The following is a 16,463-nucleotide window of genomic DNA, read 5'->3' on the forward strand; positions in this document are numbered from 1 at the left end:
TTCCAGTGCTTTATGGTCACTTATCACTGATGTATTTCAATAGCCTTTTACATGTCCTTTGATATTTTTCTCTTCTCCTTTCTCATATTAGGTCATATGAGAGTTCTAGCTCAAAAGCTATGATATAGGACATTCTTATATCTATGATTAAAATTTTCATTACAAAATGAAATTCAGATAAATTCTTATCTCTATCACAGTCTCCTGTGTGAAAGATTTGTACCTTTTATACAGGAAATGTTTGTCATACTCTGCTTTCTTGGAACTCAATTTTCTCATACATGCCTTCTCACTTGAACTGAGTGATTGCCATCATATGATTATTGATTAATCGAGAACTACATTTATCAAATACATTAAAAACCAGTTGTCTATGTTCTAGTAAGTAGTTGCACAGAAAAAAAAGTTTTGGTTGTGGGATCTTGTCAGTTGTTCAAAATGAATGAATAGGTTCATCTGGATAGGTGAAATAACTGGAAATGGTAATTTTGATTAGTTTCCTGATAACTGATATGATTGAAATTTCTATTAATTGAGTGTTGGAATAATTAACAAACAGAAATAATTGGAAATAGTAATTTTGAGTTTCACTTGCTAATCAGTATAGGAGTATGAGAAAAAGATCAACAAACACAAGTAGGTCAGTAACTTTGTAGTTCATCAGGAGACTAGTTAAAATGTTTTTGTAGAAGTGTTTATTTAAAGACTATTTTCATGCTATGTTAACTTTATAAATTCTGTTGTAATTTGTTTTGTTAAATGTTATTTCTTTATACATTTTTGAGAAAAACAAATACCTGCTCAAATGTTATCATTATTCTTACAACATGAAAATGGTGATTTAAGATTGTTATTAGAAATAGTAGCTAATTGACAGTTTAGTTGTATATTAATCTTGATTTTATTGTGATTTCCATTAGGATAAAGTTTATGACAGCTGCCAAAATTACTTTAGTTCTGAATGGCATATTTTAAATTAATTGTTTCTGTTAAAATGTTTGAAGTTATTTTTATCAGAATTATATAACCTATTTTCATACCTCTAGTGTCATAATAAATTATAAATTTAAATTTACCACATAATATGAAGAAAGTAGTACATGTATGTGTAATATTTCAACTTTACAGCTTGGATGTTATGAACCTGTTAAGATTGCTTTGTCAGAATACATTTTGAAACAATTATATGGATGAAGCAGAAAAATCTTGGTTAACAAATATGTTCATTTCTATATCTCTGTGGATTGTTATATGTTTTAATTTACAGCTACTGAATATCTGGAAAAGTAAACTGTAGCATCTCCAACTCTTTTAACATGTTAATAATTCTAGAGAAAAATTCCCCACATTTTATCATGGAAAGACTGAGTAGTAAAGATCAGAAATGTATGGAAACTGATGCTGGAGATATTACAAACCTGAATGCGACAGTTCTGTCTAGTGATAATCAAAGTATTCTGGCTTTAGGTAGGTTGTTTAATTGAAAAGCACTCTTGAGATATGCTCTAGAATTTATTCTTTGATTGTATATATTGAAGTAACTTAGTAGTTTTATTACAGTTAGTTTTCCTGGAGATATCTCTCCTTTTTCACTGATATTTCCTGAATTTTCAGTATTAATCCTATCCATCCCTGAATATCTTATTTTTTAAAAATTTCTCTGATAATTAATCCAAAATTGCATACAAAATAAAATTATAAATGTTATGATATGGTTTTAAGTTTATTTGTCTTGATAAAATAACTCATAAAATTCCAAATTACTAATTGTAAGTTTTGATTTGGCCTCCATCAAATTTGTAATGTTTAATTATATTTTCTGTATTCACTGATACAATTTGTCAGTAAAAACAAAGCTACAAACCTGTAAACTATGATCTATTTACATTTTTATAATATCTACCTCTTACCTTGTATTATGAAACCTGTAAACTTTGTTGCTTCTTTTTAGTTATTAACACAAATGGTTCAAAACTGTATTTTTCATGTTGATTGCAAAAAGTGCAATATTTTCTTTTTTTGTCATTGATTTGTAATAAAGCTTCCTTCCTCCTTTATGTGAAAAGTTTTAAAATTCACTGCTACATTTTGGGTATATTAAGGCTTTCCTTGAAATTATGGAAGTTTTAGTAGTTTTATATAAGATGGGAAAAGTATGTTGACTTCTCTGCATTATTATTTTTTGTTAAAGTAATTGTTTTTGTAGTTTATGTTTTGTGTATAAGAACTCATTCTGTTGTAACTTTATACAAAGTGGATCAGGTGAAGGTCCAGATCATGATGGAGTGTATTCCTTTTAAACACCATTTCATAAATTTGTAAAGAAGGGAGAGATAAGTTTTATTTATAAAATAAACTACCATTTGTTTACATTTGTATAGTATCTACCTCTGACCTTATATTTAAAAGATTTATAACTCATAAAAGTCACAGTATTTAAAACAAATGCTTTATACACTAGATAATGATGGAGTGTACTGAAATAGAAATTTCATTTGTTTGATCAGTTTATGATTTACAGTAATGATAGCAATCACATTTAAATATGTTATTTCACTGAATGGTTCTTTTAACATAAATATGAAAGGTAAATATTTAGGTAAAAGTATCTGATGCTGGTAAACTAAAAGAAATAATTTTGTTATTTCAAGTTATATTGACTCTAATGCATATGGAGGCAATATATTTTGGCTTAATTTTCATGTAATGTGTTAAAATGACGTGATTGCTAATTTGCTATGTGTTTGAGGGTCAGTGTTTTTATTGGGAATCCAAACTATAGCACTTCTAATCTCAATAGTGAAAAGGTGGAGATGAAAAGTTTCTGGTCATTTAATGTTATGAAACTATAATATGTTCTTTTTGCACTTTGGGTCTATTAGATGTATATCTTTGGAAAAACAAAATAAGATTTTATAATTTTTTCATACATTATTAAACAATATTACTTTAGCATGTGTTTTTGTTTCTCAAATTTCAATAGCTAAGTCAAAATGGTTTGTCTACAGAATGGACTAATTGTGCTCTGACAACTGTGGGCATCAAGACAGTGATTTAATGATATTTACTAGAGTAATGGCCATTTATCTTTTGACTATCATATATTTTATTAAAATTAACATTGAGTGACAGGCAATAACATAAGCTACAACTTTATTTTTTAATATTTAAAAGTAAATTTGATATATTGGGATTATAGTCTTAAGGTGCAGAAAAGTCTTAATAAATAAACAAATCAAAGAATGACTTTAATATTGTTTTAACATTTTATGTGCTTGTGGTCTGAAAACAACAATCAATTTTGTTACATCCTGTACTTGGGAAATGGGAAGGTAAAATCTTTGTAAAATAATAAGTTACTATATTTTAAAAACTGATGTTCTTTCCATAAAAGTAATAAAATATAGTTTCAATATACAATATTCTTATAGGTTTTTGGGTTATAGAAATATATATAACAGAGCAACATAATCTGATTTATTGTGATTTCAAAGAACAAGCTTATGTGAATCGTGTTAATAAGTGAATAGTGTTCTGTTAAGCACTTCTTATCAATCACATTAAAGTGCTATTACAGCTAAAACATTCATTTATGACACAATATTTTCCAGTTTATGATGATTTTCATCCAAATTGCAGTTCATTAACATTGACAAGGTTTTGACATCTTAACAAATCATGTCTAATATTCATTGAAATTATACACAAAACTTTTGTATCAAACTAAGAAATGTTATCTAAAACATAGATTACAGGGAAGATAACTGAAGATGAAACTTCATTCTTTCAAGATTAAGCCTTCTTTGACTATGAAGAAGTCCCAGGAATTTGTGGAGGAGTCTGGAAAAGATATTTTGGTTTACTTGACAGAAGATAAATCGTTGGTATCTAGTCATGTTTTTATAATTCATGTACATTACAAGTTGTATGCGAGGTGTCATATCACTATTTTAAGATGCAAGTTTAATTAAAGGACTGCAAGTAATCATGAGATAACAGTGAAATCACTTGTTTCACATAAGAAGAGTTTGTGAACAATATTTAATTTATTAGTGTTTATTAGTCTTCGTGCAGAGATATACAATGGGTTTCAGGCACTATCTACCTCAAGAAATGAAACTCCAGATTTTAGCATTGCAAGTCAGTAAACATATCACTAAGCAGTGGTGCAGTGTTAAATAAAGAAGTTGGGGAACATGTTTTAAAAGTGTTAGTATTATTCATATTTATCACATTTCAGGAATATTAGCTATAATGAGATGGTTTTGAACACCCAATTAAACGGTTCAGATCAGATGTAATTTGGTGCCCAATGTTCAGAAATTCTCTATATGCAGCAATTAAGTTTGAAAATGACAATCTGAAACATTTTTCAAGGAGTTCTATTTCCTTTTCATCAAAGCCTTGGTTTTTCTATGCTGGCCACTTGTTGAATTCTAAAGTACATAGCTCAGAAATTATGTTTGGAATGAAATTAGAAATGCCTGACCTTGATCCAGTTGGTTCATGAAAAGAATCTGTGAAACACTGTTGTCTAATATTTTTTATAATACTAGTTATAGGTTACTATGATTGAAACACCTTGTTGCTATCTGCCAGTTATTGCTATAAACTTCATTTCCTTAATGGTATTCCAAGAATTTTGACTTTACATTGTTTGTTAAAATAGTATAGTGCAGCAAATTAACTTGTCTGCATAAACTGTAGTAATATTTTCTGTGCATGGTTTTGGAAAGAAGAGGTAGTTTTAATACATTATATAAACACTGGTCAAATTTTGATTGATCTTTATCAATGTTACTACTAATTGACTTGAAATGGTAACACTAAGACATTTAACATTTCTAATCAGCTGAAACAGTTATGAATGAACTTACAACTCATCTAGTTTCAACATGTGTCATTTTTTCATTTCTTCTTTCCGTTTTTATACTACTGGAAACTAAATTTGCTACTGTTGTAAGTATGGTAAAATAGAAAAGACAATGTTCAAAAGCTCTTGCACACTTTGACATCTATAATGCTAACCCCAACCAATCAGGGAGGATAACTAACAAGTTTATTGAATCAGATCACACTTTCTATAGAGAAATGTTGAAACTATTTTCTCCCATTTCTATACAATACTTTAGAGAATCACTAAATTACATATAATATACTATTGTCTTCAAAGCTGGGAAAATAACTATCAGTAACATCAAAGTAGAGTGTTACTTAACAGTAATGTGATCAGTGGAAATTCATTGTTTGATTTTCACAAGGTTTCTACTTGAGCTGCTGAGAGTAAAATAAACATAGGAAATATGTGTCAAAAGATTAGAAGTGGAATATCTTGGGAGATTTACTGTGGAGTTTCATGATCCATGATGAAAAAAGTCCTGAGTGTTCTCTTAAGTTTCCAAGTCAGTTGCTTATAACATGATAACTACAGCAAATAAGTATGAAAAGTATAAACTCTGTCCATAAGTTATTTGGAATTATAACTAACAGAACTACACAATTTTATTTTCCAGTCATTTCTTTTACTATATTTTAATAAATACAACTTGAATGAAAGGGTTAATGAATCATTCTTCTAAAGGTGGACAAAATTTCATGAAGTTAGAAATTTCTAAGGTCTCAGTTGTTCGAAATTGTGAGGGTTGTAAGGGAATGGCATTCTGCTTAAACAGAAATGTAGTAGAAAGCTGTTTCCACACTATTACATCACTGCTGTTAACTTATGAAGAGAATGGTTTTAATTTAAAGGTGGGGACATTATTTAAATTTGGGGGTAATATTTAAATTAAAGTAACATTTTTTTATTCAGTTAACTTGAATATTACTTAATCTAATAAATTATGGCATAAGCTAAACAAAGGTATCATAATTAATAATTTGAAACATTGATAAATCACATAAACTAGGACTTAATTTAGAAAAATAATACATTAGTGGATTGCAATCTTTCTGGCTACACTGTATAGGCCTATTTGACTAGCCTGTTGCTTTAGGCCTTGCATTTTACTTGCAGCAGTGGTTCTTGAAATCAATTACAAAACCAAAGTTTATTTATTACTTGTATAAGAAAGTTTTATAGACACAAGTGAAATAACACAAAATCACATTGAGGATGAAAATGTATAGCACATCAAGGCAGTAAACTAAACCTGATTATTTTGTTGCTTTAAATTAACACTACAGTCTCTATTAGTCAGTTGGTCAGCTGAAAGCTTACAAACATATAGTATCTAAGTTTGGAATTCGATTCTTCACAGTGGATGCAGTAAAATCAGAGAACACATTTTATATTAATTTTACAGGGAGACGAAAATCAAAGGAATGAAATGCCTAGTAAACCTGGCTAGAAAGACAGTACATATCCTTGTCTTGTGTTAAATTATGACTTTAGTGAATAACTTTTTGTAAACTGGCTGACCTTGTTCTAAAGATGCTCCTACTAAAATCAGGAGACATTATGCAGTTTTTCCAATGAGATTAAAAACCTTAAATAACATGGTGGCCAATATTCCCCCTAGAAACTTTGTGTCAGCCCTTCTAAAAGTTGGAATAGGGTAACTGTCAAGACTGAAAATACATATCAGTTTACTTTTCAGTAATATTTTAAACTGTTAAAGTAAAACACAAGCTTACCTGTTTAATGTGATGGATAAGAAAACAAAATACAGAACCATAACAATAGTATACAACTTAAGGTAAATATTATTCCTTCCTTATCACAAAAGTGTTATATCAAAGATCAAAGCACAAAGCTTAAATTTAAAATGAAATTATATTTGTAATTAATATTTCTTTTGTATAAATATGGGAAAATATCTATTTTGTTGTTGTTCTTCCTGTTAACTTCCTATAGCACATTTGAAATTAAGTTGAACAAGGCCTAAAAAAATATTCTGTCATTACTTCTGTACACAAAGATATTTCAGGATATATTTGTTTAGAAAGAAACTTCTGTTACCTTGAATAAGACTAGTTGAGTTTCATGTTCATGAAAAGTATATTAAATAAATGATTGGTCTGTGTATGACAGATACTGCAATAGTGCCATCCAGAGGATCATAGAACAATTTGTTCTGGAAACAATTTCTGAGATACCCATACAATAACTGGAGAAGAAGAACCAATTTGTCACAGATTAAGTGACAGCTAAGTTTATCACAGCTGCTAAATCAGAAGTCAAGTATTTGTATTTCTTCATTTGTATATTTGCAGCAGCAACATTTGTTTTCAACACAGGAAATAAGGCCAAGACATCTTTTACGAGCTAAAAGAACTTCAACATGCAGAACTGATGCAGTAACTTGCTTTGTGGAACCTACAAACAAATGATGAAAACCACTCGCAAATTGTTGGTAAGTATAAGTTTAGAAAATAATATCAGCAGAACATGATAGAAGGATTTTGTTATTTTGAATCCACTGTTGTTATTTGTGTAATGCACCACAAGCCAGCATTCATCAAAATTAAGGTTGCGTGTCCTGCAGCTGTAATCAAAACATTAAAATCGTAGATGAATTGTGTTTCTGTTTGAAATAAAACAGCAGTGAAGTTTATATATTACCACTGCTCAGAAATCACTATGATCACACTGTCGTGTACAAAAGCAATAAAAGTTTCAAAGCTCAAACATTTTCCATGTTTGAAGTGTAGCTTCTTGCTTAACGTAAAATAGAAGCTATTTCTTTTTATTTCAAGTAGACATGATTTTTATTCAAAAACATGAGGGCTATCAGCATGAGCTCTTCCTAGTTCAGTGCTAAAAGACGAGAGAAGGGAACTAGTCATCACCCCCACTCCCACCAACTCTTGAGTTATTCTTTTTCTTAACAATATCACATAGAATAAATGATTTTAAAATCATACACACTGTAAATAATATAAAAGGAAATTAAATAAAATATTTAATAATACATCAAGGAAATTACAAATATAATTTATATTTATTCTTATGATAAATTCCCGAACCCTAATTGTATTAAATGTTTTAAATTGGATGACTTTATTTCAATATTCTTATTCCAATAAGACAACACTGCAGGACGAAACTTTTACTGTCTTTTAATAATGATATTTTTCCTGTCTTTAATATATTGTATTTTGCATTTCAACTTCTTCTGTTTATTGAACTCATTCAGTTAAAATGCCAAAATGAACAGTACCGAATAAGGATCAAACATGAGGATTTGGAAGGAATGTGTAGTGTGTTTTACAAATTTTGATGGTTAATAATTATCACAACAAATGGTTCTCAAAAGAACTAATAATCAAAATTTTGAATCACAGAACAGTAAAATTGGTTTTAATGTGTTTGTCAAGTTGCAATAACTTAATAAAAATATATGTTAGAATAATTTAAGTTCAATATGAAACTACTTTCTTAATGAGTGACATACAGAAATTGAAAACACAAACCTGTGTTTTTTTCATTAACAGTGCTATTTCATGACATGAGTAAAAGTGTAATGCAATCCACATCACATTAAAATATCTGCAAGGCCTAAAGTTTAAAAAACAAAACTGTAACAATGATTCCTCTGGAGCCCAGGTTATTAATAAATCAGTGTGAACCTTTACTTCCAGCAGTGAGAAAAATAAATTTTGCCTTTGCTGATTGACAATGCTAGAAACATTTTGAAGTAAATAACATCACATTTTGTTATTGAACTAATGTTAACAGGTTTAATGTTGTTACTTTTAGATGAACTGTTTTATTTCAAAACTAAGCTTTCTTTGTATTAAATAATATATTTGACTGTCTCTACTTTTTTAGCATTTTCAAATTAATGCACAAGCTTTCAGGTAAATCACTTAAATCTTCTATAAGTGCAAGACATTTGATAAACAACAGGATATAAGGTAAAAATTCAAATCACAAGTTGCATTGCAACAACAAAACAAAACGTGTCTAATACATTAAAAGAAATGTTACAAGGTGAAGAAACATAGCAAGCAATACTATAATTGTGGTTTGTTATGCTAGAAAATAAAAGGAACAACAGCAACAAGGTAAGATAGATAAGAAAATAAAAAATAAAATTAGGTTATTAAAATAACATTTTACAGTTAATGCATGAATTGATACAAGTGGTTATAAGGGTAGGTTTAATTGTTACTACTGTGATGCTATAAGTGTAAAAAATAAAATGATGACAAAAGTAACAGGAATGGACAATTTTGATGTAATTAGAATAACTTGCACATAGATGTGGTGATGACAAATTTCTTTAAAATGCAGGTTTGAAGGTTGTTGATAAAGTGCAAAAGAGGAGTGGCATTATTTGCCCTTTTAGTTGTGGGGCATTGTAATATGACGGTCATTCTCACTAGTTGTTTGTAAAAGAGTAGCCCAAGAGTTGGTGGTTGGTGGTGGTGATTAGTCTTACACTGCTAAATTAGGGATGGGTAGCACAGATAGCCCTAGTGTAGCTTTGCACGAATTCAAAAACAAACAAACATACCAAGTGAGACCTGAGAATATGCACCTGAGTATTATTACTGATACACATGCGAGTATTATTATAATGACGCGAGCTAACTTAAAAACAAATTGAAAAAGTGTGACTGCCATAGTTTGAAAAAGAAATAACCTAACACCTGAATATTCCTCTGATACTGAAGGTGTAAACTGAGTACTACTTATCCACATGCATGTGCATCTTCTTAATGAAGTCAGCTAGCAAAAACCACCATAAAGAAGAAATGGTTCCTGATACTACAAATAAAAATCACAAGGAGAGAAAGAAACACGTGTGCACATGCGCATCTGTTTATGTTTTACTGTTATAGCTTCACGACAAAAGAATCTATGAACTTGAAATTTTGCATCCATATTAAGTGAACCCTAAGGGTTTGCATCAGTATATTATAACTTGTCTTCTTGAGTGTGCTTGTCTTTTTGTGTTAAAATCTATAAACAAAAGAGATATGATCATCATATCTCTAAGGAAAGTATCTAGAAACCTGAGAGTTTGCACTAATACTAAGCAAACCCCGAGGGTCTGCATTTGAGTATTGTCATTTATCAACAAGAATTTGCACGTGTATATGCATAACTTTCTAATGAGGGAAGCTCGTGGAAACGTACTTACAAAAAAAGTGATATTTTATATTACAAATTATAAATATAAATCACAGACAAATAGATATGTGCCCATTTTTTTAAATAGTAAAATCTAGCAAAAACAAAGAAGCACAAAGAAATGAAATAGTTCCTTACACAACAACTTCTTATATGTGAAAAGCCAATCCATTTTGATAACAATGCATTCCAACATAATATTTATATTACTCTGCTTAGCAATAATTTCATAATCTAATATTGTTGTTAAGAGTTTCTGAAAGTATCAAATGAAATGTATAAAAAAAAAACTGAGAAAAAATAAACTTGTTGATATGTAAAACTGGCTGGTATGAGTAGATAAAGCTCCATGTTGAGGAGTGAACAACGTTTCGATCTTCTTCTTCATTGTGAACCTGACGATGACCAAAGAAGGTCGAAATGTTGTTCATTCCTCTACATAGAGCTTTCTTTGCCCATACCAGCTGTTTTTACATATATATTTTTCTCTACAAGTGGGTTTTCTCGTCATCACAGAAACTTCTTGATTTCTAATCAGAGGCTCTGTTAATTGAATAAATTCGTTTTTAGTTTTTAAAATTAAAATTGGAAGACAAATAAATATGTTGTTTTTTGAATTTCACACAAAGCTACTCAAAGGCAATCTGTGATAGCCGACCTGAATTTTCCAGTATATGATTAGAGGGAATGCAGCTAGTCATCACCACTCAGTGCCAATTTTTTTACCAACAAATTGTGAGAGTGACCACACATTATAATGCCCCCTTGGGTGAAAGGGCGAGTATGCTTGGTGTGACCTGGATTCGAACCTGCAACCATTTGATTTCAAGTCCTATGCCTCAACCACCTGGCCATACAGGGCCATAAAGAAAACAGATAAAACTTATTCGTTGTTTCAGAGACTGTACCACCAGATGCTAATTTTAGGACATGCACACGCAGGTGTTTATTTTCTGGAAGCACAGGCTTGTAAATTTGCATATGTGTGTGGAAGTGCTCATTTTCACACATAGCACATGCACAAATTATTATAAGTGCATGCAGGTGGTGATTTTGTAGTTGGGCACACAAGTGCTTATTTTCGTACATGCACACACAGTTGCATAATTGGTAAATACACTCGCAGGTGCATAAATTGGTACATACATGCTCAGGTGCATATTTTCATTCATGTACATGCAGGTGTATCTTTTGTAGTTGTGCAGGCTGGTGTTCATTTTGTACACAGCGCAAGTAGGTGAGAAAATAGGTACATGCACTCAAGCAGGTGTTGATTGCACAGGTGCTTATGTCCCGCACTGTACTACTTCTGTATGCTTATCCTGGGTAGAGTAATCAGTGTTCATCTGCATTATCACTGTATGTTGTATTGTAGGTTCAGTAATCAATGTTTATCTGTTTTATCTCTGTATGATATAGCTTGGGTACAATAATAAAGGTTCATCTGTACTAACTCTGTATGTTATATACTGAGTTGTATAATCAATGTTCATATATGCACCTGTATGCCACATCCTGGTACAGTAGTTAATGTTTATGTGTTTTCCCTCAATATATTATATCCTGGGTATAAAATCAATGTTTATCTGTACTACCTCTTTATGTTATATACTCAGATAAAATAATCAATAATCATCTGTTTTACCCCTGTGTTTTTTTTTCATGGGTCAATAATCATATTTATCTGTTTTAAACTCTGTATTTTAAATCCAGGGTACAATATTCTGTGTTTATCTGCTTTACCTGTATGTCATATCCATGGTACAGTGTTCAGTGTTTATCTGCTTTACCTCTATATGTTATATCATTTGTAGAAGAATCAATGCTTAACTGTTCTAACTGTCTATGTTATATCCTGGGTACATTAATGATTATTCATCTGTTTTACCTCTGAAAATTATATCCTGAGTACAATAATCAATGTTTATCTGCTTTACCCCTCTTTGTTTTATCCAGGAAACAGCAATCAATGTTAAAATGTTCTAACTCTGTTATATTTTGGTTGAGGAATAAATGTTTTTCTGTTTTAACTCTTTATGTTATGTCGTGATAACAGTAATCCATGTTCATCTGCACTACTTCTGTATCTTATATCCTGGCTACAGCTATCAACATTCATGTTTTACCAGTGTATGTTATATCAAGGGTACAGAATTCAATTTTCATTTGTTCTACCTCTGTCCGTTATATTCTGGGTACAATAATCAATGTTTATCTGCACTACATCTGTTTTTTATATCCTTGTTACAATAGTCAGTGTTCATCTGTTCTACCTCTGTCTGTTATATTCTGGGTACAGTACTCAGTGTTCATGTGTATTGAGTCAGTATGTTACATCCTGGGTACAGAAATCAATGTTCATCTGTTGTACCTCTGTTTGTTGTATCCTGGGTACACTGATCAATATTTATCTGTTTTACCTTTGAATGTTATATCTTGGGTACAACATTCAATGTTTATCTGCTTTTCCTTCTATGTTATATCCTGGGTAAAGTAATTAATGATCATCTTTCCTTCTTCTGTATGTTATATTTTGGGTACAATAATTAGTTTTCATTTTTTCTACCTCCCTATGTTGTATCCTTGATAGAATAATCAATGTTTATCTGTACTACCTCTTTATGTTATATCATGGGTACAGTAATCAATGAATATCTTTTTTAGCTCTGTATGTTATATCCTGGGTACAATAATAAACGTTTATTCTCTATCATAGCAATTAATTACAGTTTTATAGTCTGTGATTAATCTCCATAAAAGGTAATGTTCTCTCTGTTGATTGGTTCTTGATGATATGATTTTAAACGTACAGTTACTTGTGTACTCTACACTTATGTGGTTGTGTTTTATCTTTATTATTTTTCCTGTTTTGTGTTCTCAGTGTTTTAAACATGACCCCAGTAAATTTTATATCAGAAAATTTCTGGATATTAAAAAAAAAATTGAATGTAGAAGAATATACTTGTAATTTCTTCATATAAACATTACTTGAAAGACAATAGGTGTAATAGGCATTTATATCCCAAAAATATTTTGTTTGTTGTTGAGTACAAAGTTACATTATAAGCTCTTAACTGGTAGAGGGAACATTGGCAAATTTAGGTAAGGGGTAGATGGGACCCAGCTCCACTGCCTATGGTCTTAATGGGAACCCATTGATGATTTTATTCTATGTAAAACTAAATAAGATGTAGGGACCACAAAAATTATTAGCTCCTGAGACCACAGAAATTTTAACCTGCCACAGAGAGGGAGCAGTTTGTTTGTTTGGATTGAATTTCACACAAACTATATATGAGAGAGCTGCGGTAGCAGTCGCTAATTTAGCAGTGAAAAGTAGAAGGAAAGCAGCTAGTTATCACCATCCAACAACAGGTCTTGAGCTAATATTTTATCAAGGAATAGTGTGATGTACCGTGACTTATAATGCCCCTGCAGCTGAATGGGTGAGTACATTTGATGTAATGGTGATTCAAATTTGCGACTCTCAGATGTAGAGTCAAGTGCCCTAATCATCTGGACATGTTTTGATTGGAATTTGGTATAAAATTTCAAAGAGCCTGCAATTTGCCCTCCATGGGTATTGAAACCCAGGTTCTAGTGTTGTAAAATTGCAGATATCCCATTGTACCACATGGGGCCAGAGGTTTGTTTGTTTGTTTTTTTGCACAAAGCTACTCGAGGGCTATCTGTGCTAGCCGTCCCTAATTTAGCAGTGTAAGACGAGAGGGAAGGCAGCTAGTCATCACCACCCACCGCCAACTCTTGGGCTACTCTTTTACCAACGAAAGTGGGATTGATCGTAACATTATAACGCCCCACGGCTGGGAGGGCGAGCATGTTTGGCACGACTCGGGCGCGAACCCGCGACCCTCAGATTACGAAGCGCACGCCTTAACGCGCTAGGCCATGCCAGAGGAACAGACAACGTAAATGCGATAGTAGCAACTTTCATCTAACAATTATAAATGTTGCTTTAAAAGTAGACTAAAATATTCAAATTATTTTGTTATTATCCTTCTAACAGTTTAAAATTTAGTTTTCAACCACCTCAGTGAATACCTTACAACCCTGAATAATGATATTATTATGATACTGTTTTGAAAAGAGACAAAAGGAAAGATATATATGATTATTAATTAACTTAAAGTATTTCATAAAATGAATTATTTATATTGTTATTTCGTCATTCTTAAGCTATCGTCGGAGGTAAATGTGTGCTTTTATTTTCTAAAAAAATAAGTAAACTTAACTTATAGACATTAATAGAGGATTGGCTATTTTTGTTCTCTTTCTTTTAGATCAAAGACATACTGAGCTCTCTGTAGTGTCCACTGTTGGGAATTGAACACCAGATATTTGTAAACCTTCCGCTGTTCCACCAGGGAACACAGGGGACTAACTAGTATATTTATGTGGTACATGATTTCTTGCTTTTATTGAGTGTATATTGCACCATATTTGTAGGTTATGTTAACTGGCGTATTAGCCACAAATATCAAATGTTTTATAAACGTCACTGTACTGAAAACTATTTCTACGTGTTATAAATTTTAATAAAGTAATAGTTTGTCTCAGAATCTTTAAGGAGACTCGATAAACAAAATGATTGATTTCAATATATAATTAACCTATTACTGTAAACAGTATACCAAATGGAATTGGTGCTTAGAGACTGGGCTGATTTTGAACAATATGTTTTAAAATGTGAACAACTATCCTAAATGTTAACAAGCGTGGACAATACGTGTACCTTAAGGCTGCAAATACCACATTAAAATACAACACTATTCAAAATATCGAAACAACATTGCACAGTACTAATAGAGCTAGCTGTAAGATAAATTCACTGTTGCAATGTTCGTGTACTCACGGTATCCATCTTACACGCTTTTGGTTGGTCATCGATAAGCTTACAGATTGAAAAGGCTTAAACCTAGGGTTTTACTTTCTGCGATGAAGAAAACGCAAATAGCAGGAACAAATCGTTTTGTGCTTGAAAAACAATATCCATCTTGTGCTATTTCGCCCTTCAAATGTTCATTTTGCCATCTGTAGGGCAATGTGCAAAGACTGCATGAAGTTTTCGGTTCTAGTAATTTAGAATTTTTTCTTTTGTGAAATTCTTACTTAACAACCAGAAGTATCCATCTCCTGGACAGAAGTTATGTTAATTTGTGATTACAGAAAAGTTGTCGTAAGACATAAAATTTGTTTCTCTGATACGCAATTAATTGTAAAAAATCCCTGTAGAAACCGCAAAATTGAAAGTTTATTTTTTCACGTAAACCCCATGAACGATCCATCGTCAGAAGGTAAGGTCGTAGTAGAAAACACAAAACGGCCATAAAAGCCGCAAAGCGCAAAATTCAAACCTAAAACTGTATGTACTTCTACATGGAGCTAATGAACCATCATATCCATCCACACCTTGCGAAGTTGTTTCGTGGACAGAAAATAAACAATACTATTATATATATGCAAAACATAAACCCTCAACCTTAAAATCATCTTCTTATGGAAACGTAATGTCATAATATTTCTAATCGACGGGAAATTTTACACTGATCTCAGGAAAAATAATTCACATATTTAAATTTTGTGCTTTAAAAGAGCAACTGTAAGAATTAGTTTTTACTTGTTTTCAAAACTATACAATGTATCCGTACCTTGCTCATCCCAGATAATCGAACCCTGGATTTTATCTCTAAATATATACAGACTACAATGGAACTAACTGCGTTATTTTTGAAGGCTGTCTCAACTAAATTGATGTTTAAAGGCACAGAAGATATAAACATCTAACTTTATTTTTATGTTGATAAAATATTAAATTACAACTTGTTGTTTGACTTTTTATATTTTAAAGAAGATTTAAAGTTCATGTTTATTTCATTATCGAAAGATTTAAGTCGTGGAAAGTGTCACACACTATTATAAGAAATGGTGGCGACACGATAGGTATTCTAGTGAATTTGGATCCTCTGATTGCTTGTTTAAATTCTCGCAAAACAATTCTAGGGGCAGAGCGTGGCCAGGTAGTTAAGGCATTCGACTCGTAATCCGCGGGTTCGAATCCCCATTATACCAAACATGCTAGGGTTAGCTGCGCTAGCCGTCCATATTTCATCTGCAGATAGAAAGAGAGGGAAGATAAGTAGTCTAAAGTATCCACCTGTAACTTTTACCAAGGAATAGTGAGTTTTACTATCACAATATTTTTCCGTCACAGATGTTCGACGATGTGCTTTGATGCTATAACACATAGATTGTGAGTCTTTTGCTGAGACAGTGAGTCCACATAAAACTTGACAGCATTTTTTATTTGCTTGGAATTGAACCCAAATATACACAATGCGCTCTCTGTGCTTTGCCCATCACGAAT

The 16,463-nt window shown here is 31.4% G+C and overlaps 1 long non-coding RNA gene across 3 annotated transcripts; it reads left to right on the forward strand.

Moving 5' to 3' along the window:
* Positions 1–1,348: 1,348 nt before the first annotated feature.
* LOC143224873 (uncharacterized) lies at positions 1,349–14,652 on the forward strand. 3 transcript variants are annotated; one of them, XR_013013489.1, is made up of 4 exons: positions 1,349–1,467; positions 3,749–3,884; positions 7,031–7,352; positions 14,380–14,652. It is a non-coding gene; the product is annotated as an uncharacterized LOC143224873 (long non-coding RNA). The 3 variants fall into 3 exon arrangements; XR_013013487.1 differs by having other exon boundaries at positions 7,213–7,352; XR_013013488.1 differs by having other exon boundaries at positions 7,237–7,352.
* Positions 14,653–16,463: the final 1,811 nt, after the last annotated feature.

The sequence above is a fragment of the Tachypleus tridentatus genome, chromosome 9 (assembly GCF_004210375.1).
Source record: "Tachypleus tridentatus isolate NWPU-2018 chromosome 9, ASM421037v1, whole genome shotgun sequence".
NCBI classification, from domain to species: Eukaryota; Metazoa; Arthropoda; class Merostomata; order Xiphosura; family Limulidae; genus Tachypleus; species Tachypleus tridentatus.